The sequence below is a fragment of the Leptonotus elevatus genome, chromosome 5 (assembly GCF_054856555.1).
Source record: "Leptonotus elevatus isolate MCC_2025b chromosome 5, RoL_Lele_1.0, whole genome shotgun sequence".
Taxonomy (NCBI): domain Eukaryota; kingdom Metazoa; phylum Chordata; class Actinopteri; order Syngnathiformes; family Syngnathidae; genus Leptonotus; species Leptonotus elevatus.
Window position 1 is genome coordinate 22,814,588 of NC_141243.1, and position 20,745 is coordinate 22,835,332.

Sequence of the window (20,745 nt, forward strand, 5' to 3'; positions counted from 1 at the left end):
CCACCAAAAAGCGGGGGAAGCATTTAGGCGAAGCGATCGCATATAGTCAATTTAGCACAAACGCGCACGGAGGACGCATTTGGAGCGATGGGAGGACACTGACCCTCCGTTGACCCTGATACTGACTGTTGTTTGTGCTTATGCACCGAACAGCAGCTCAGAGAGAGTACCCAACCTTTCTGGAGTCCTTGGAAGGTATGCTGGAGAGCGCTCCCCCTGGGGACTCCCTCGTTCTGCTGGGGGACTTCAACGCTCACGTGGGTAATGACAGTGAGACCTGGAGGGGCGTGATTGGGAGGAACGGACTTCCCGATCAAAACCCAAGCGGTGTTTTGTTATTGGACTTCTGTGCTCGCCACGGACTGACCATAATGAACACCATGTTTAAACACAATGGTGTCCATATGTGCACTTGGCACCAGGACACTCTAGGCCGCAGTTCGATGATCGACTTTGTAGTATAGACGTAAAGTATATGTCTATTGTTCCGGCTGACGTGACCCTCATGTATAAAGGAGGAGCGTCGCCGGAAACGTGTCTCTCAGAACCTTCTAGCGCAAACCAATACGAGTGTCCTGAGTGACAAGCAAGCCTGGCAGTTGTTTGGGACTCAGAACCATAGTTACATACGTAACTTTCGTTCTATTTCGTCCCTCCCGGCCGCCAGGTGGCGCTGCTGAAAAAGGAAGGAACGCCGAATACAAGCGATGTCACGAAGACTCGGGAAAGTGTACCTCATAGAGGGGCCTCCGCCGGACCTCGAACCACATCCAGTGGATTAGGAGAGGTGACATCCAAGCTGTAGAATCTGGAGAACGTGCAAGGAGACGACCAGGAAGCAGCCTCCAATGACACTCCTTTCAGAACTTCCAATGATGTAGCCACACCCCTGGTGGAGTGACTGCGCACCCCAGGAGGAGGGGGACGACCAGGGACCCGGTACGACTGCTGAATCACCTCCCCGATCCAACGTGAGAGCCGTTGCTTGGATACAGCAGCCCCTTCATTCGGGCTGTTGTAAGCCACAAAAAGCTGGGTGGATGCGCGGAAACCTGCCGTAGCATCCAAATAAGAGCGGAGCGCCCTCACAGGACAACAAAACGCCGTTTCCGTCAATCATCACTACTCACGAACAAGGTTAAGTCCTGGAACTGTCACTGACAGACGACCCATTTTTTTTTATGATCAGCAAACACCATTAAGCATTGGTAGTTCAGTGGTTGAATTCTCGCTTGCCATGTGAGAGGCCCGGGTTCGATTCCCGGCCAATGCAGTTTAGATTTAATCAAGTGACAGCAGCTTAGTAGGAATTTGTTCAATTCTGCTCCTGCAATGAATGTAATCGCGAATGCAATGTATGGTTATCGCCGAGTGAAGTTACTGCAATATATCAGAGGTGGCTTCTTTATTGATTTTTCAATGTAACATTGTCAACCGTTATCTCCAAGTGTTGTTACCGCAAAGGATCGTTATCACATTATACAGTTCCTTAACATTATTGCAGTGTTGGTATCACAATATATCATTATTGTTATTATTATATATTATTATTGCAATACACACATTGTAACAATAGTCCAAGAACAGTAGAATGACATGTCCCTTCAAAAATGTTTTACCTTGGTGGAGGTTTGACAGACTGTTGACTAAGAGCAATAAGCATTGGTTGTTCAGTGGTAGAATTCTCGCTTCCCATGTGAGAGGCCTGGGTTCGATTTCCGGCCAATGCAGTCTATCTTATGTAGCGATAGTTGATGTTGTCTTTTGGACGAACGAGCAATTTGATCAGCGCTTGAGGAAGTCGTAATTCCCTCAATCGCCTATAGGGGCACCACGTTATGTTTACTTTCAGTTTTGGAGAAACGCAACGAATAAAATCTAAATCCTCATTTATTTATTCATAATCTGAAGTCGCCACATTCGATGTTCGTGGTTCTTTGTATTACTAAAATAATAAAAAAGTTGAAAAATGGCTGGAATGTACTGACCGGGATTCCAACGGACCTTTGGTTAATTTTGTTTATGGTTTTTCAAGCAAACTTGGCAGGGGTGGAGATTGAGCTTTCCGATAAAATACTTTGGTGCCATAAACCTGTGGTTCTGGCTGGTGAAAAGCAAACATTCACATCCTGGTGACATGGCCGGTGGTTGACTTCAAAAGGGTGTAATCTCTGTTGGGCTGTCTCTGGCTTAGGTAGAAAGGGGGAGAGCGGAGACCTCTCAGCCCCACCCCAGGTTGACCTTGCGCATATTTCTAAGAGTGAAATGTTGAGTGAAGGGAGAAAAAAAATGAGGGTGACTGGCAATGGTCGTTACACTTTACACAGGTACAACCCATTGGGTAAACAGAATTAAGCATTGGTAGTTCAATGGTAGAATTCTCGCTTGCCATGTGGGAGGCCCGGGTTCGATTCCCGGCCAATGCACAACTTCTCGTAATCAATTGTTATTATTATGGATTGTGATCCCAACGTGTAATTATTTACCATCATTGTTTTCTCGTTATCATACCCCCTCAAGCAAAAGTCTCATATCAGCGTGACACATGTCTAAGATAGACTTTTCTATTGTTTTTCGTTTATGAACTATCGTGTGATGATTTTGGCTTATTCTATTTGTGTCATCCTGTAAAATTGCACTCTACATTCCAAAAAATGGCATGTTACCGGCCACTCAAATCTTTTATCTTCCTCGAGGTCTTTAGCCTAATCATGAAAGAGAAGGAAGCATTGGTAGTTCAGTGGTGGAATTCTTGCATTCCATGCGAGAGGCCCGGGTTCGGTTCCTGGCAAATGCAGCTTAGATTTAGTAATTCAACAGCATCTTAGTATGATATTGTTCAAATCTGTTAATGCAATTAATGTAATTGTGATTGCAATGTATGGTGAAGTGAAGTTAGTACAGTATATCAGAGGTGGCTTCCATTTTTTTTTCTCATTGTAACATTGTCAACCGTTCGATCTGGAACGTTACTTCAGTCCCGAAAATATGACAGCAACTGTCAAAAAACCCTTGTTAAATAATCTGCCAGGCTGCCACACAAGACGAAAACAAACTACTAATGTCAGCTTTACATACACAACAAGCCACCAAAAAGCGGGGGAAGCATTTAGGCGAAGCGATCGCATATAGTCAATTTAGCACAAACGCGCACGGAGGACGCATTTGGAGCGATGGGAGGACACTGACCCTCCGTTGACCCTGATACTGACTGTTGTTTGTGCTTATGCACCGAACAGCAGCTCAGAGAGAGTACCCAACCTTTCTGGAGTCCTTGGAAGGTATGCTGGAGAGCGCTCCCCCTGGGGACTCCCTCGTTCTGCTGGGGGACTTCAACGCTCACGTGGGTAATGACAGTGAGACCTGGAGGGGCGTGATTGGGAGGAACGGACTTCCCGATCAAAACCCAAGCGGTGTTTTGTTATTGGACTTCTGTGCTCGCCACGGACTGACCATAATGAACACCATGTTTAAACACAATGGTGTCCATATGTGCACTTGGCACCAGGACACTCTAGGCCGCAGTTCGATGATCGACTTTGTAGTATAGACGTAAAGTATATGTCTATTGTTCCGGCTGACGTGACCCTCATGTATAAAGGAGGAGCGTCGCCGGAAACGTGTCTCTCAGAACCTTCTAGCGCAAACCAATACGAGTGTCCTGAGTGACAAGCAAGCCTGGCAGTTGTTTGGGACTCAGAACCATAGTTACATACGTAACTTTCGTTCTATTTCGTCCCTCCCGGCCGCCAGGTGGCGCTGCTGAAAAAGGAAGGAACGCCGAATACAAGCGATGTCACGAAGACTCGGGAAAGTGTACCTCATAGAGGGGCCTCCGCCGGACCTCGAACCACATCCAGTGGATTAGGAGAGGTGACATCCAAGCTGTAGAATCTGGAGAACGTGCAAGGAGACGACCAGGAAGCAGCCTCCAATGACACTCCTTTCAGAACTTCCAATGATGTAGCCACACCCCTGGTGGAGTGACTGCGCACCCCAGGAGGAGGGGGACGACCAGGGACCCGGTACGACTGCTGAATCACCTCCCCGATCCAACGTGAGAGCCGTTGCTTGGATACAGCAGCCCCTTCATTCGGGCTGTTGTAAGCCACAAAAAGCTGGGTGGATGCGCGGAAACCTGCCGTAGCATCCAAATAAGAGCGGAGCGCCCTCACAGGACAACAAAACGCCGTTTCCGTCAATCATCACTACTCACGAACAAGGTTAAGTCCTGGAACTGTCACTGACAGACGACCCATTTTTTTTTATGATCAGCAAACACCATTAAGCATTGGTAGTTCAGTGGTTGAATTCTCGCTTGCCATGTGAGAGGCCCGGGTTCGATTCCCGGCCAATGCAGTTTAGATTTAATCAAGTGACAGCAGCTTAGTAGGAATTTGTTCAATTCTGCTCCTGCAATGAATGTAATCGCGAATGCAATGTATGGTTATCGCCGAGTGAAGTTACTGCAATATATCAGAGGTGGCTTCTTTATTGATTTTTCAATGTAACATTGTCAACCGTTATCTCCAAGTGTTGTTACCGCAAAGGATCGTTATCACATTATACAGTTCCTTAACATTATTGCAGTGTTGGTATCACAATATATCATTATTGTTATTATTATATATTATTATTGCAATACACACATTGTAACAATAGTCCAAGAACAGTAGAATGACATGTCCCTTCAAAAATGTTTTACCTTGGTGGAGGTTTGACAGACTGTTGACTAAGAGCAATAAGCATTGGTTGTTCAGTGGTAGAATTCTCGCTTCCCATGTGAGAGGCCTGGGTTCGATTTCCGGCCAATGCAGTCTATCTTATGTAGCGATAGTTGATGTTGTCTTTTGGACGAACGAGCAATTTGATCAGCGCTTGAGGAAGTCGTAATTCCCTCAATCGCCTATAGGGGCACCACGTTATGTTTACTTTCAGTTTTGGAGAAACGCAACGAATAAAATCTAAATCCTCATTTATTTATTCATAATCTGAAGTCGCCACATTCGATGTTCGTGGTTCTTTGTATTACTAAAATAATAAAAAAGTTGAAAAATGGCTGGAATGTACTGACCGGGATTCCAACGGACCTTTGGTTAATTTTGTTTATGGTTTTTCAAGCAAACTTGGCAGGGGTGGAGATTGAGCTTTCCGATAAAATACTTTGGTGCCATAAACCTGTGGTTCTGGCTGGTGAAAAGCAAACATTCACATCCTGGTGACATGGCCGGTGGTTGACTTCAAAAGGGTGTAATCTCTGTTGGGCTGTCTCTGGCTTAGGTAGAAAGGGGGAGAGCGGAGACCTCTCAGCCCCACCCCAGGTTGACCTTGCGCATATTTCTAAGAGTGAAATGTTGAGTGAAGGGAGAAAAAAAATGAGGGTGACTGGCAATGGTCGTTACACTTTACACAGGTACAACCCATTGGGTAAACAGAATTAAGCATTGGTAGTTCAATGGTAGAATTCTCGCTTGCCATGTGGGAGGCCCGGGTTCGATTCCCGGCCAATGCACAACTTCTCGTAATCAATTGTTATTATTATGGATTGTGATCCCAACGTGTAATTATTTACCATCATTGTTTTCTCGTTATCATACCCCCTCAAGCAAAAGTCTCATATCAGCGTGACACATGTCTAAGATAGACTTTTCTATTGTTTTTCGTTTATGAACTATCGTGTGATGATTTTGGCTTATTCTATTTGTGTCATCCTGTAAAATTGCACTCTACATTCCAAAAAATGGCATGTTACCGGCCACTCAAATCTTTTATCTTCCTCGAGGTCTTTAGCCTAATCATGAAAGAGAAGGAAGCATTGGTAGTTCAGTGGTGGAATTCTTGCATTCCATGCGAGAGGCCCGGGTTCGGTTCCTGGCAAATGCAGCTTAGATTTAGTAATTCAACAGCATCTTAGTATGATATTGTTCAAATCTGTTAATGCAATTAATGTAATTGTGATTGCAATGTATGGTGAAGTGAAGTTAGTACAGTATATCAGAGGTGGCTTCCATTTTTTTTTCTCATTGTAACATTGTCAACCGTTCGATCTGGAACGTTACTTCAGTCCCGAAAATATGACAGCAACTGTCAAAAAACCCTTGTTAAATAATCTGCCAGGCTGCCACACAAGACGAAAACAAACTACTAATGTCAGCTTTACATACACAACAAGCCACCAAAAAGCGGGGGAAGCATTTAGGCGAAGCGATCGCATATAGTCAATTTAGCACAAACGCGCACGGAGGACGCATTTGGAGCGATGGGAGGACACTGACCCTCCGTTGACCCTGATACTGACTGTTGTTTGTGCTTATGCACCGAACAGCAGCTCAGAGAGAGTACCCAACCTTTCTGGAGTCCTTGGAAGGTATGCTGGAGAGCGCTCCCCCTGGGGACTCCCTCGTTCTGCTGGGGGACTTCAACGCTCACGTGGGTAATGACAGTGAGACCTGGAGGGGCGTGATTGGGAGGAACGGACTTCCCGATCAAAACCCAAGCGGTGTTTTGTTATTGGACTTCTGTGCTCGCCACGGACTGACCATAATGAACACCATGTTTAAACACAATGGTGTCCATATGTGCACTTGGCACCAGGACACTCTAGGCCGCAGTTCGATGATCGACTTTGTAGTATAGACGTAAAGTATATGTCTATTGTTCCGGCTGACGTGACCCTCATGTATAAAGGAGGAGCGTCGCCGGAAACGTGTCTCTCAGAACCTTCTAGCGCAAACCAATACGAGTGTCCTGAGTGACAAGCAAGCCTGGCAGTTGTTTGGGACTCAGAACCATAGTTACATACGTAACTTTCGTTCTATTTCGTCCCTCCCGGCCGCCAGGTGGCGCTGCTGAAAAAGGAAGGAACGCCGAATACAAGCGATGTCACGAAGACTCGGGAAAGTGTACCTCATAGAGGGGCCTCCGCCGGACCTCGAACCACATCCAGTGGATTAGGAGAGGTGACATCCAAGCTGTAGAATCTGGAGAACGTGCAAGGAGACGACCAGGAAGCAGCCTCCAATGACACTCCTTTCAGAACTTCCAATGATGTAGCCACACCCCTGGTGGAGTGACTGCGCACCCCAGGAGGAGGGGGACGACCAGGGACCCGGTACGACTGCTGAATCACCTCCCCGATCCAACGTGAGAGCCGTTGCTTGGATACAGCAGCCCCTTCGTTCGGGCTGTTGTAAGCCACAAAAAGCTGGGTGGATGCGCGGAAACCTGCCGTAGCATCCAAATAAGAGCGGAGCGCCCTCACAGGACAACAAAACCCCGTTTCCGTCAATCATCACTACTCACGAACAAGGTTAAGTCCTGGAACTGTCACTGACAGACGACCCATTTTTTTTTATGATCAGCAAACACCATTAAGCATTGGTAGTTCAGTGGTTGAATTCTCGCTTGCCATGTGAGAGGCCCGGGTTCGATTCCCGGCCAATGCAGTTTAGATTTAGTCAAGTGACAGCAGCTTAGTAGGAATTTGTTCAATTCTGCTCCTGCAATGAATGTAATCGCGAATGCAATGTATGGTTATCGCCGAGTGAAGTTACTGCAATATATCAGAGGTGGCTTCTTTATTGATTTTTCAATGTAACATTGTCAACCGTTATCTCCAAGTGTTGTTACCACAAAGGATCGTTATCACATTATACAGTTCCTTAACATTATTGCAGTGTTGGTATCACAATATATCATTATTGTTATTATTATATATTATTATTGCAATACACACATTGTAACAATAGTCCAAGAACAGTAGAATGACATGTCCCTTCAAAAATGTTTTACCTTGGTGGAGGTTTGACAGACTGTTGACTAAGAGCAATAAGCATTGGTTGTTCAGTGGTAGAATTCTCGCTTCCCATGTGAGAGGCCCGGGTTCGATTCCCGGCCAATGCAGTCTATCTTATGTAGCGATAATTGATGTTGTCTTTTGGACGAACGAGCAATTTGATCAGCGCTTGAGGAAGTCGTAATTCCCTCAATCGCCTATAGGGGCACCACGTTATGTTTACTTTCAGTTTTGGAGAAACGCAACGAATAAAATCTAAATCCTCATTTATTTATTCATAATCTGATGTCGCCACATTCGATGTTCGTGGTTCTTTGTATTACTAAAATAATAAAAAAGTTGAAAAATGGCTGGAATGTACTGACCGGGATTCCAACGGACCTTTGGTTAATTTTGTTTATGGTTTTTCAAGCAAACTTGGCAGGGGTGGAGATTGAGCTTTCCGATAAAATACTTTGGTGCCATAAACCTGTGGTTCTGGCTGGTGAAAAGCAAACATTCACATCCTGGTGACATGGCCGGTGGTTGACTTCAAAAGGGTGTAATCTCTGTTGGGCTGTCTCTGGCTTAGGTAGAAAGGGGGAGAGCGGAGACCTCTCAGCCCCACCCCAGGTTGACCTTGCGCATATTTCTAAGAGTGAAATGTTGAGTGAAGGGAGAAAAAAAATGAGGGTGACTGGCAATGGTCGTTACACTTTACACAGGTACAACCCATTGGGTAAACAGAATTAAGCATTGGTAGTTCAATGGTAGAATTCTCTTTTGCCATGTGGGAGGCCCGGGTTCGATTCCCGGCCAATGCACAACTTCTCGTAATCAATTGTTATTATTATGGATTGTGATCCCAACGTGTAGTTAATTACCATCATTGTTTTCTCGTTATCATACCCCCTCAAGCAAAAGTCTCATATCAGCGTGACACATGTCTAAGATAGACTTTTCTATTGTTTTTCGTTTATGAACTATCGTGTGATGATTTTGGCTTATTCTATTTGTGTCATCCTGTAAAATTGCACTCTACATTCCAAAAAATGGCATGTTACCGGCCACTCAAATCTTTTATCTTCCTCGAGGTCTTTAGCCTCATCATGAAAGAGAAGGAAGCATTGGTAGTTCAGTGGTAGAATTCTTGCATTCCATGCGAGAGGCCCGGGTTCGATTCCTGGCAAATGCAGCTTCGATTTAGTAATTCAACAGCATCTTAGTATGATATTGTTCAAATCTGTTCCTGCAATTAATGTAATTGTGATTGCAATGTATGGTGAAGTGAAGTTAGTACAGTATATCAGAGGTGGCTTCCGTTTTTTTTCTCATTGTAACATTGTCAACCGTTCGATCTGGAACGTTACTTCAGTCCCGAAAATATGACAGCAACTGTCAAAAAACCCTTGTTAAATAATCTGCCAGGCTGCCACACAAGACGAAAACAAACTACTAATGTCAGCTTTACATACACAACAAGTCACCAAAAAGCGGGGGAAGCATTTAGGCGAAACGATCGCATATAGTCAATTTAGCACAAACGCGCACGGAGGACGCATTTGGAGCGATGGGAGGACACTGACCCTCCGTTGACCCTGATACTGACTGTTGTTTGTGCTTATGCACCGAGCAGCTCAGAGAGTGTACCCAACCTTTCTGGAGTCCTTGGAAGGTATGCTGGAGAGCGCTCCCCCTGGGGACTCCCTCGTTCTGCTGGGGGACTTCAACGCTCACGTGGGTAATGACAGTGAGACCTGGAGGGGCGTGATTGGGAGGAACGGACCTCCCGATCTAAACCCAAGCGGTGTTTTGTTATTGGACTTCTGTGCTCGCCACGGACTGACCATAATGAACACCATGTTTAAACACAATGGTGTCCATATGTGCACTTGGCACCAGGACACTCTAGGCCGCAGTTCGATGATCGACTTTGTAGTATAGACGTAAAGTATATGTCTATTGTTCCGGCTGACGTGACCCTCATGTATAAAGGAGGAGCGTCGCCGGAAACGTGTCTCTCAGAACCTTCTAGCGCAAACCAATACGAGTGTCCTGAGTGACAAGCAAGCCTGGCAGTTGTTTGGGACTCAGAACCATAGTTACATACGTAACTTTCGTTCTATTTCGTCCCTCCCGGCCGCCAGGTGGCGCTGCTGAAAAAGGAAGGAACGCCGAATACAAGCGATGTCACGAAGACCCGGGAAAGTGTACCTCATAGAGGGGCCTCCGCCGGACCTCGAACCACATCCAGTGGATTAGGAGAGGTGACATCCAAGCTGTAGAATCTGGAGAACGTGCAAGGAGACGACCAGGAAGCAGCCTCCAATGACACTCCTTTCAGAACTTCCGATGATGTAGCCACACCCCTGGTGGAGTGACTGCGCACCCCAGGAGGAGGGGGACGACCAGGGACCCGGTACGACTGCTGAATCACCTCCCCGATCCAACGTGAGAGGCGTTGCTTGGATACAGCAGCCCCTTCGTTCGGGCTGTTGTAAGCCACAAAAAGCTGGGTGGATGCGCGGAAACCTGCCGTAGCATCCAAATAGGAGCGGAGCGCCCTCACAGGACAACAAAACCCCGTTTCCGTCAATCATCACTACTCACGAACAAGGTTAAGTCCTGGAACTGTCACTGACAGACGACCCATTTTTTTTTATGATCAGCAAACACCATTAAGCATTGGTAGTTCAGTGGTTGAATTCTCGCTTGCCATGTGAGAGGCCCGGGTTCGATTCCCGGCCAATGCAGTTTAGATTTAGTCAAGTGACAGCAGCTTAGTAGGAATTTGTTCAATTCTGCTCCTGCAATGAATGTAATCGCGAATGCAATGTATGGTTATCGCCGAGTGAAGTTACTGCAATATATCAGAGGTGGCTTCTTTATTGATTTTTCAATGTAACATTGTCAACCGTTATCTCCAAGTGTTGTTACCGCAAAGGATCGTTATCACATTATACAGTTCCCTAACATTATTGCAGTGTTGGTATCACAATATATCATTATTGTTATTATTATATATTATTATTGCAATACACACATTGTAACAATAGTCCAAGAACAGTAGAATGACATGTCCCTTCAAAAATGTTTTACCTTGGTGGAGGTTTGACAGACTGTTGACTAAGAGCAATAAGCATTGGTTGTTCAGTGGTAGAATTCTCGCTTCCCATGTGAGAGGCCCGGGTTCGATTCCCGGCCAATGCAGTCTATCTTATGTAGCGATAATTGATGTTGTCTTTTGGACGAACGAGCAATTTGATCAGCGCTTGAGGAAGTCGTAATTCCCTCAATCGCCTATAGGGGCACCACGTTATGTTTACTTTCAGTTTTGGAGAAACGCAACGAATAAAATCTAAATCCTCATTTATTTATTCATAATCTGAAGTCGCCACATTCGATGTTCGTGGTTCTTTGTATTACTAAAATAATAAAAAAGTTGAAAAATGGCTGGAATGTACTGACCGGGATTCCAACGGACCTTTGGTTAATTTTGTTTATGGTTTTTCAAGCAAACTTGGCAGGGGTGGAGATTGAGCTTTCCGATAAAATACTTTGGTGCCATAAACCTGTGGTTCTGGCTGGTGAAAAGCAAACATTCACATCCTGGTGACATGGCCGGTGGTTGACTTCAAAAGGGTGTAATCTCTGTTGGGCTGTCTCTGGCTTAGGTAGAAAGGGGGAGAGCGGAGACCTCTCAGCCCCACCCCAGGTTGACCTTGCGCATATTTCTAAGAGTGAAATGTTGAGTGAAGGGAGAAAAAAAATGAGGGTGACTGGCAATGGTCGTTACACTTTACACAGGTACAACCCATTGGGTAAACAGAATTAAGCATTGGTAGTTCAATGGTAGAATTCTCGCTTGCCATGTGGGAGGCCCGGGTTCGATTCCCGGCCAATGCACGACTTCTCGTAATCAATTGTTATTATTATGGATTGTGATCCCAACGTGTAGTTATTTACCATCATTGTTTTCTCGTTATCATACCCCCTCAAGCAAAAGTCTCATATCAGCGTGACACATGTCTAAGATAGACTTTTCTATTGTTTTTCGTTTATGAACTATCGTGTGATGATTTTGGCTTATTCTATTTGTGTCATCCTGTAAAATTGCACTCTACATTCCAAAAAATGGCATGTTACCGGCCACTCAAATCTTTTATCTTCCTCGAGGTCTTTAGCCTAATCATGAAAGAGAAGGAAGCATTGGTAGTTCAGTGGTGGAATTCTTGCATTCCATGCGAGAGGCCCGGGTTCGGTTCCTGGCAAATGCAGCTTAGATTTAGTAATTCAACAGCATCTTAGTATGATATTGTTCAAATCTGTTCCTGCAATTAATGTAATTGTGATTGCAATGTATGGTGAAGTGAAGTTAGTACAGTATATCAGAGGTGGCTTCCGTTTTTTTTCTCATTGTAACATTGTCAACCGTTCGATCTGGAACGTTACTTCAGTCCCGAAAATATGACAGCAACTGTCAAAAAACCCTTGTTAAATAATCTGCCAGGCTGCCACACAAGACGAAAACAAACTACTAATGTCAGCTTTACATACACAACAAGTCACCAAAAAGCGGGGGAAGCATTTAGGCGAAACGATCGCATATAGTCAATTTAGCACAAACGCGCACGGAGGACGCATTTGGAGCGATGGGAGGACACTGACCCTCCGTTGACCCTGATACTGACTGTTGTTTGTGCTTATGCACCGAGCAGCTCAGAGAGTGTACCCAACCTTTCTGGAGTCCTTGGAAGGTATGCTGGAGAGCGCTCCCCCTGGGGACTCCCTCGTTCTGCTGGGGGACTTCAACGCTCACGTGGGTAATGACAGTGAGACCTGGAGGGGCGTGATTGGGAGGAACGGACCTCCCGATCTAAACCCAAGCGGTGTTTTGTTATTGGACTTCTGTGCTCGCCACGGACTGACCATAATGAACACCATGTTTAAACACAATGGTGTCCATATGTGCACTTGGCACCAGGACACTCTAGGCCGCAGTTCGATGATCAACTTTGTAGTATAGACGTAAAGTATATGTCTATTGTTCCGGCTGACGTGACCCTCATGTATAAAGGAGGAGCGTCGCCGGAAACGTGTCTCTCAGAACCTTCTAGCGCAAACCAATACGAGTGTCCTGAGTGACAAGCAAGCCTGGCAGTTGTTTGGGACTCAGAACCATAGTTACATACGTAACTTTCGTTCTATTTCGTCCCTCCCGGCCGCCAGGTGGCGCTGCTGAAAAAGGAAGGAACGCCGAATACAAGCGATGTCACGAAGACCCGGGAAAGTGTACCTCATAGAGGGGCCTCCGCCGGACCTCGAACCACATCCAGTGGATTAGGAGAGGTGACATCCAAGCTGTAGAATCTGGAGAACGTGCAAGGAGACGACCAGGAAGCAGCCTCCAATGACACTCCTTTCAGAACTTCCGATGATGTAGCCACACCCCTGGTGGAGTGACTGCGCACCCCAGGAGGAGGGGGACGACCAGGGACCTGGTACGACTGCTGAATCACCTCCCCGATCCAACGTGAGAGGCGTTGCTTGGATACAGCAGCCCCTTCGTTCGGGCTGTTGTAAGCCACAAAAAGCTGGGTGGATGCGCGGAAACCTGCCGTAGCATCCAAATAGGAGCGGAGCGCCCTCACAGGACAACAAAACCCCGTTTCCGTCAATCATCACTACTCACGAACAAGGTTAAGTCCTGGAACTGTCACTGACAGACGACCCATTTTTTTTTATGATCAGCAAACACCATTAAGCATTGGTAGTTCAGTGGTTGAATTCTCGCTTGCCATGTGAGAGGCCCGGGTTCGATTCCCGGCCAATGCAGTTTAGATTTAGTCAAGTGACAGCAGCTTAGTAGGAATTTGTTCAATTCTGCTCCTGCAATGAATGTAATCGCGAATGCAATGTATGGTTATCGCCGAGTGAAGTTACTGCAATATATCAGAGGTGGCTTCTTTATTGATTTTTCAATGTAACATTGTCAACCGTTATCTCCAAGTGTTGTTACCGCAAAGGATCGTTATCACATTATACAGTTCCTTAACATTATTGCAGTGTTGGTATCACAATATATCATTATTGTTATTATTATATATTATTATTGCAATACACACATTGTAACAATAGTCCAAGAACAGTAGAATGACATGTCCCTTCAAAAATGTTTTACCTTGGTGGAGGTTTGACAGACTGTTGACTAAGAGCAATAAGCATTGGTTGTTCAGTGGTAGAATTCTCGCTTCCCATGTGAGAGGCCCGGGTTCGATTCCCGGCCAATGCAGTCTATCTTATGTAGCGATAATTGATGTTGTCTTTTGGACGAACGAGCAATTTGATCAGCGCTTGAGGAAGTCGTAATTCCCTCAATCGCCTATAGGGGCACCACGTTATGTTTACTTTCAGTTTTGGAGAAACGCAACGAATAAAATCTAAATCCTCATTTATTTATTCATAATCTGAAGTCGCCACATTCGATGTTCGTGGTTCTTTGTATTACTAAAATAATAAAAAAGTTGAAAAATGGCTGGAATGTACTGACCGGGATTCCAACGGACCTTTGGTTAATTTTGTTTATGGTTTTTCAAGCAAACTTGGCAGGGGTGGAGATTGAGCTTTCCGATAAAATACTTTGGTGCCATAAACCTGTGGTTCTGGCTGGTGAAAAGCAAACATTCACATCCTGGTGACATGGCCGGTGGTTGACTTCAAAAGGGTGTAATCTCTGTTGGGCTGTCTCTGGCTTAGGTAGAAAGGGGGAGAGCGGAGACCTCTCAGCCCCACCCCAGGTTGACCTTGCGCATATTTCTAAGAGTGAAATGTTGAGTGAAGGGAGAAAAAAAATGAGGGTGACTGGCAATGGTCGTTACACTTTACACAGGTACAACCCATTGGGTAAACAGAATTAAGCATTGGTAGTTCAATGGTAGAATTCTCTTTTGCCATGTGGGAGGCCCGGGTTCGATTCCCGGCCAATGCACAACTTCTCGTAATCAATTGTTATTATTATGGATTGTGATCCCAACGTGTAGTTATTTACCATCATTGTTTTCTCGTTATCATACCCCCTCAAGCAAAAGTCTCATATCAGCGTGACACATGTCTAAGATAGACTTTTCTATTGTTTTTCGTTTATGAACTATCGTGTGATGATTTTGGCTTATTCTATTTGTGTCATCCTGTAAAATTGCACTCTACATTCCAAAAAATGGCATGTTACCGGCCACTCAAATCTTTTATCTTCCTCGAGGTCTTTAGCCTAATCATGAAAGAGAAGGAAGCATTGGTAGTTCAGTGGTGGAATTCTTGCATTCCATGTGAGAGGCCCGGGTTCGGTTCCTGGCAAATGCAGCTTAGATTTAGTAATTCAACAGCATCTTAGTATGATATTGTTCAAATCTGTTAATGCAATTAATGTAATTGTGATTGCAATGTATGGTGAAGTGAAGTTAGTACAGTATATCAGAGGTGGCTTCCATTTTTTTTTCTCATTGTAACATTGTCAACCGTTCGATCTGGAACGTTACTTCAGTCCCGAAAATATGACAGCAACTGTCAAAAAACCCTTGTTAAATAATCTGCCAGGCTGCCACACAAGACGAAAACAAACTACTAATGTCAGCTTTACATACACAACAAGCCACCAAAAAGCGGGGGAAGCATTTAGGCGAAGCGATCGCATATAGTCAATTTAGCACAAACGCGCACGGAGGACGCATTTGGAGCGATGGGAGGACACTGACCCTCCGTTGACCCTGATACTGACTGTTGTTTGTGCTTATGCACCGAGCAGCTCAGAGAGTGTACCCAACCTTTCTGGAGTCCTTGGAAGGTATGCTGGAGAGCGCTCCCCCTGGGGACTCCCTCGTTCTGCTGGGGGACTTCAACGCTCACGTGGGTAATGACAGTGAGACCTGGAGGGGCGTGATTGGGAGGAACGGACCTCCCGATCTAAACCCAAGCGGTGTTTTGTTATTGGACTTCTGTGCTCGCCACGGACTGACCATAATGAACACCATGTTTAAACACAATGGTGTCCATATGTGCACTTGGCACCAGGACACTCTAGGCCGCAGTTCGATGATCAACTTTGTAGTATAGACGTAAAGTATATGTCTATTGTTCCGGCTGACGTGACCCTCATGTATAAAGGAGGAGCGTCGCCGGAAACGTGTCTCTCAGAACCTTCTAGCGCAAACCAATACGAGTGTCCTGAGTGACAAGCAAGCCTGGCAGTTGTTTGGGACTCAGAACCATAGTTACATACGTAACTTTCGTTCTATTTCGTCCCTCCCGGCCGCCAGGTGGCGCTGCTGAAAAAGGAAGGAACGCCGAATACAAGCGATGTCACGAAGACCCGGGAAAGTGTACCTCATAGAGGGGCCTCCGCCGGACCTCGAACCACATCCAGTGGATTAGGAGAGGTGACATCCAAGCTGTAGAATCTGGAGAACGTGCAAGGAGACGACCAGGAAGCAGCCTCCAATGACACTCCTTTCAGAACTTCCGATGATGTAGCCACACCCCTGGTGGAGTGACTGCGCACCCCAGGAGGAGGGGGACGACCAGGGACCTGGTACGACTGCTGAATCACCTCCCCGATCCAACGTGAGAGGCGTTGCTTGGATACAGCAGCCCCTTCGTTCGGGCTGTTGTAAGCCACAAAAAGCTGGGTGGATGCGCGGAAACCTGCCGTAGCATCCAAATAGGAGCGGAGCGCCCTCACAGGACAACAAAACCCCGTTTCCGTCAATCATCACTACTCACGAACAAGGTTAAGTCCTGGAACTGTCACTGACAGACGACCCATTTTTTTTTATGATCAGCAAACACCATTAAGCATTGGTAGTTCAGTGGTTGAATTCTCGCTTGCCATGTGAGAGGCCCGGGTTCGATTCCCGGCCAATGCAGTTTAGATTTAGTCAAGTGACAGCAGCTTAGTAGGAATTTGTTCAATTCTGCTCCTGCAATGAATGTAATCGCGAATGCAATGTATGGTTATCGCCGAGTGAAGTTACTGCAATATATCAGAGGTGGCTTCTTTATTGATTTTTCAATGTAACATTGTCAACCGTTATCTCCAAGTGTTGTTACCGCAAAGGATCGTTATCACATTATACAGTTCCTTAACATTATTGCAGTGTTGGTATCACAATATATCATTATTGTTATTATTATATATTATTATTGCAATACACACATTGTAACAATAGTCCAAGAACAGTAGAATGACATGTCCCTTCAAAAATGTTTTACCTTGGTGGAGGTTTGACAGACTGTTGACTAAGAGCAATAAGCATTGGTTGTTCAGTGGTAGAATTCTCGCTTCCCATGTGAGAGGCCCGGGTTCGATTCCCGGCCAATGCAGTCTATCTTATGTAGCGATAATTGATGTTGTCTTTTGGACGAACGAGCAATTTGATCAGCGCTTGAGGAAGTCGTAATTCCCTCAATCGCCTATAGGGGCACCACGTTATGTTTACTTTCAGTTTTGGAGAAACGCAACGAATAAAATCTAAATCCTCATTTATTTATTCATAATCTGAAGTCGCCACATTCGATGTTCGTGGTTCTTTGTATTACTAAAATAATAAAAAAGTTGAAAAATGGCTGGAATGTACTGACCGGGATTCCAACGGACCTTTGGTTAATTTTGTTTATGGTTTTTCAAGCAAACTTGGCAGGGGTGGAGATTGAGCTTTCCGATAAAATACTTTGGTGCCATAAACCTGTGGTTCTGGCTGGTGAAAAGCAAACATTCACATCCTGGTGACATGGCCGGTGGTTGACTTCAAAAGGGTGTAATCTCTGTTGGGCTGTCTCTGGCTTAGGTAGAAAGGGGGAGAGCGGAGACCTCTCAGCCCCACCCCAGGTTGACCTTGCGCATATTTCTAAGAGTGAAATGTTGAGTGAAGGGAGAAAAAAAATGAGGGTGACTGGCAATGGTCGTTACACTTTACACAGGTACAACCCATTGGGTAAACAGAATTAAGCATTGGTAGTTCAATGGTAGAATTCTCGCTTGCCATGTGGGAGGCCCGGGTTCGATTCCCGGCCAATGCACAACTTCTCGTAATCAATTGTTATTATTATGGATTGTGATCCCAACGTGTAGTTATTTACCATCATTGTTTTCTCGTTATCATACCCCCTCAAGCAAAAGTCTCATATCAGCGTGACACATGTCTAAGATAGACTTTTCTATTGTTTTTCGTTTATGAACTATCGTGTGATGATTTTGGCTTATTCTATTTGTGTCATCCTGTAAAATTGCACTCTACATTCCAAAAAATGGCATGTTACCGGCCACTCAAATCTTTTATCTTCCTCGAGGTCTTTAGCCTAATCATGAAAGAGAAGGAAGCATTGGTAGTTCAGTGGTGGAATTCTTGCATTCCATGCGAGAGGCCCGGGTTCGGTTCCTGGCAAATGCAGCTTAGATTTAGTAATTCAACAGCATCTTAGTATGATATTGTTCAAATCTGTTCCTGCAATTAATGTAATTGTGATTGCAATGTATGGTGAAGTGAAGTTAGTACAGTATATCAGAGGTGGCTTCCGTTTTTTTTCTCATTGTAACATTGTCAACCGTTCCATCTGGAACGTTACTTCAGTCCCGAAAATATGACAGCAACTGTCAAAAAACCCTTGTTAAATAATCTGCCAGGCTGCCACACAAGACGAAAACAAACTACTAATGTCAGCTTTACATACACAACAAGTCACCAAAAAGCGGGGGAAGCATTTAGGCGAAACGATCGCATATAGTCAATTTAGCACAAACGCGCACGGAGGACGCATTTGGAGCGATGGGAGGACACTGACCCTCCGTTGACCCTGATACTGACTGTTGTTTGTGCTTATGCACCGAGCAGCTCAGAGAGTGTACCCAACCTTTCTGGAGTCCTTGGAAGGTATGCTGGAGAGCGCTCCCCCTGGGGACTCCCTCGTTCTGCTGGGGGACTTCAACGCTCACGTGGGTAATGACAGTGAGACCTGGAGGGGCGTGATTGGGAGGAACGGACCTCCCGATCTAAACCCAAGCGGTGTTTTGTTATTGGACTTCTGTGCTCGCCACGGACTGACCATAATGAACACCATGTTTAAACACAATGGTGTCCATATGTGCACTTGGCACCAGGACACTCTAGGCCGCAGTTCGATGATCAACTTTGTAGTATAGACGTAAAGTATATGTCTATTGTTCCGGCTGACGTGACCCTCATGTATAAAGGAGGAGCGTCGCCGGAAACGTGTCTCTCAGAACCTTCTAGCGCAAACCAATACGAGTGTCCTGAGTGACAAGCAAGCCTGGCAGTTGTTTGGGACTCAGAACCATAGTTACATACGTAACTTTCGTTCTATTTCGTCCCTCCCGGCCGCCAGGTGGCGCTGCTGAAAAAGGAAGGAACGCCGAATACAAGCGATGTCACGAAGACCCGGGAAAGTGTACCTCATAGAGGGGCCTCCGCCGGACCTCGAACCACATCCAGTGGATTAGGAGAGGTGACATCCAAGCTGTAGAATCTGGAGAACGTGCAAGGAGACGACCAGGAAGCAGCCTCCAATGACACTCCTTTCAGAACTTCCGATGATGTAGCCACACCCCTGGTGGAGTGACTGCGCACCCCAGGAGGAGGGGGACGACCAGGGACCTGGTACGACTGCTGAATCACCTCCCCGATCCAACGTGAGAGGCGTTGCTTGGATACAGCAGCCCCTTCGTTCGGGCTGTTGTAAGCCACAAAAAGCTGGGTGGATGCGCGGAAACCTGCCGTAGCATCCAAATAGGAGCGGAGCGCCCTCACAGGACAACAAAACCCCGTTTCCGTCAATCATCACTACTCACGAACAAGGTTAAGTCCTGGAACTGTCACTGACAGACGACCCATTTTTTTTTATGATCAGCAAACACCATTAAGCATTGGTAGTTCAGTGGTTGAATTCTCGCTTGCCATGTGAGAGGCCCGGGTTCGATTCCCGGCCAATGCAGTTTAGATTTAGTCAAGTGACAGCAGCTTAGTAGGAATTTGTTCAATTCTGCTCCTGCAATGAATGTAATCGCGAATGCAATGTATGGTTATCGCCGAGTGAAGTTACTGCAATATATCAGAGGTGGCTTCTTTATTGATTTTTCAATGTAACATTGTCAACCGTTATCTCCAAGTGTTGTTACCGCAAAGGATCGTTATCACATTATACAGTTCCTTAACATTATTGCAGTGTTGGTATCACAATATATCATTATTGTTATTATTATATATTATTATTGCAATACACACATTGTAACAATAGTCCAAGAACAGTAGAATGACATGTCCCTTCAAAAATGTTTTACCTTGGTGGAGGTTTGACAGACTGTTGACTAAGAGCAATAAGCATTGGTTGTTCAGTGGTAGAATTCTTGCTTCCCATGTGAGAGGCCCGGGTTCGATTCCCGGCCAATGCAGTCTATCTTATGTAGCGATAATTGATGTTGTCTTTTGGACGAACGAGCAATTTGATCAGCGCTTGAGGAAGTCGTAATTCCCTCAATCGCCTATAGGGGCACCACGTTATGTTTACTTTCAGTTTTGGAGAAACGCAACGAATAAAATCTAAATCCTCATTTATTTATTCATAATCTGAAGTCGCCACATTCGATGTTCGTGGTTCTTTGTATTACTAAAATAATAAAAAAGTTGAAAAATGGCTGGAATGTACTGACCGGGATTCCAACGGACCTTTGGTTAATTTTGTTTATGGTTTTTCAAGCAAACTTGGCAGGGGTGGAGATTGAGCTTTCCGATAAAATACTTTGGTGCCATAAACCTGTGGTTCTGGCTGGTGAAAAGCAAACATTCACATCCTGGTGACATGGCCGGTGGTTGACTTCAAAAGGGTGTAATCTCTGTTGGGCTGTCTCTGGCTTAGGTAGAAAGGGGGAGAGCGGAGACCTCTCAGCCCCACCCCAGGTTGACCTT

The 20,745-nt window shown here is 45.4% G+C and overlaps 20 non-coding genes across 20 annotated transcripts; all 20 read left to right on the forward strand.

Annotated features, from left to right (window-relative positions):
• The first annotated feature begins 1,202 nt into the window (after positions 1 to 1,202).
• On the forward strand, positions 1,203 to 1,273 carry trnag-gcc (transfer RNA glycine (anticodon GCC)). The gene has a single exon. It is a non-coding gene; the product is annotated as a tRNA-Gly (tRNA).
• A 386-nt stretch (positions 1,274 to 1,659) lies between these two features.
• On the forward strand, positions 1,660 to 1,730 carry trnag-ccc (transfer RNA glycine (anticodon CCC)). The gene has a single exon. It is a non-coding gene; the product is annotated as a tRNA-Gly (tRNA).
• Positions 1,731 to 2,355: 625 nt separating this feature from the next.
• On the forward strand, positions 2,356 to 2,426 carry trnag-gcc (transfer RNA glycine (anticodon GCC)). Its single transcript has one exon. It is a non-coding gene; the product is annotated as a tRNA-Gly (tRNA).
• Positions 2,427 to 4,288: 1,862 nt separating this feature from the next.
• Positions 4,289 to 4,359, forward strand: trnag-gcc (transfer RNA glycine (anticodon GCC)). The gene has a single exon. It is a non-coding gene; the product is annotated as a tRNA-Gly (tRNA).
• A 386-nt stretch (positions 4,360 to 4,745) lies between these two features.
• trnag-ccc (transfer RNA glycine (anticodon CCC)) lies at positions 4,746 to 4,816 on the forward strand. The gene has a single exon. It is a non-coding gene; the product is annotated as a tRNA-Gly (tRNA).
• A 625-nt stretch (positions 4,817 to 5,441) lies between these two features.
• trnag-gcc (transfer RNA glycine (anticodon GCC)) lies at positions 5,442 to 5,512 on the forward strand. The gene has a single exon. It is a non-coding gene; the product is annotated as a tRNA-Gly (tRNA).
• A 1,862-nt stretch (positions 5,513 to 7,374) lies between these two features.
• Positions 7,375 to 7,445, forward strand: trnag-gcc (transfer RNA glycine (anticodon GCC)). The gene has a single exon. It is a non-coding gene; the product is annotated as a tRNA-Gly (tRNA).
• A 386-nt stretch (positions 7,446 to 7,831) lies between these two features.
• On the forward strand, positions 7,832 to 7,902 carry trnag-ccc (transfer RNA glycine (anticodon CCC)). The gene has a single exon. It is a non-coding gene; the product is annotated as a tRNA-Gly (tRNA).
• A 625-nt stretch (positions 7,903 to 8,527) lies between these two features.
• trnag-gcc (transfer RNA glycine (anticodon GCC)) lies at positions 8,528 to 8,598 on the forward strand. The gene has a single exon. It is a non-coding gene; the product is annotated as a tRNA-Gly (tRNA).
• A 1,858-nt stretch (positions 8,599 to 10,456) lies between these two features.
• Positions 10,457 to 10,527, forward strand: trnag-gcc (transfer RNA glycine (anticodon GCC)). The gene has a single exon. It is a non-coding gene; the product is annotated as a tRNA-Gly (tRNA).
• A 386-nt stretch (positions 10,528 to 10,913) lies between these two features.
• trnag-ccc (transfer RNA glycine (anticodon CCC)) lies at positions 10,914 to 10,984 on the forward strand. The gene has a single exon. It is a non-coding gene; the product is annotated as a tRNA-Gly (tRNA).
• Positions 10,985 to 11,609: 625 nt separating this feature from the next.
• On the forward strand, positions 11,610 to 11,680 carry trnag-gcc (transfer RNA glycine (anticodon GCC)). The gene has a single exon. It is a non-coding gene; the product is annotated as a tRNA-Gly (tRNA).
• A 1,858-nt stretch (positions 11,681 to 13,538) lies between these two features.
• On the forward strand, positions 13,539 to 13,609 carry trnag-gcc (transfer RNA glycine (anticodon GCC)). The gene has a single exon. It is a non-coding gene; the product is annotated as a tRNA-Gly (tRNA).
• A 386-nt stretch (positions 13,610 to 13,995) lies between these two features.
• On the forward strand, positions 13,996 to 14,066 carry trnag-ccc (transfer RNA glycine (anticodon CCC)). Its single transcript has one exon. It is a non-coding gene; the product is annotated as a tRNA-Gly (tRNA).
• Positions 14,067 to 14,691: 625 nt separating this feature from the next.
• trnag-gcc (transfer RNA glycine (anticodon GCC)) lies at positions 14,692 to 14,762 on the forward strand. Its single transcript has one exon. It is a non-coding gene; the product is annotated as a tRNA-Gly (tRNA).
• A 1,859-nt stretch (positions 14,763 to 16,621) lies between these two features.
• Positions 16,622 to 16,692, forward strand: trnag-gcc (transfer RNA glycine (anticodon GCC)). The gene has a single exon. It is a non-coding gene; the product is annotated as a tRNA-Gly (tRNA).
• Positions 16,693 to 17,078: 386 nt separating this feature from the next.
• On the forward strand, positions 17,079 to 17,149 carry trnag-ccc (transfer RNA glycine (anticodon CCC)). The gene has a single exon. It is a non-coding gene; the product is annotated as a tRNA-Gly (tRNA).
• A 625-nt stretch (positions 17,150 to 17,774) lies between these two features.
• On the forward strand, positions 17,775 to 17,845 carry trnag-gcc (transfer RNA glycine (anticodon GCC)). Its single transcript has one exon. It is a non-coding gene; the product is annotated as a tRNA-Gly (tRNA).
• Positions 17,846 to 19,703: 1,858 nt separating this feature from the next.
• Positions 19,704 to 19,774, forward strand: trnag-gcc (transfer RNA glycine (anticodon GCC)). Its single transcript has one exon. It is a non-coding gene; the product is annotated as a tRNA-Gly (tRNA).
• A 386-nt stretch (positions 19,775 to 20,160) lies between these two features.
• Positions 20,161 to 20,231, forward strand: trnag-ccc (transfer RNA glycine (anticodon CCC)). The gene has a single exon. It is a non-coding gene; the product is annotated as a tRNA-Gly (tRNA).
• Positions 20,232 to 20,745: the final 514 nt, after the last annotated feature.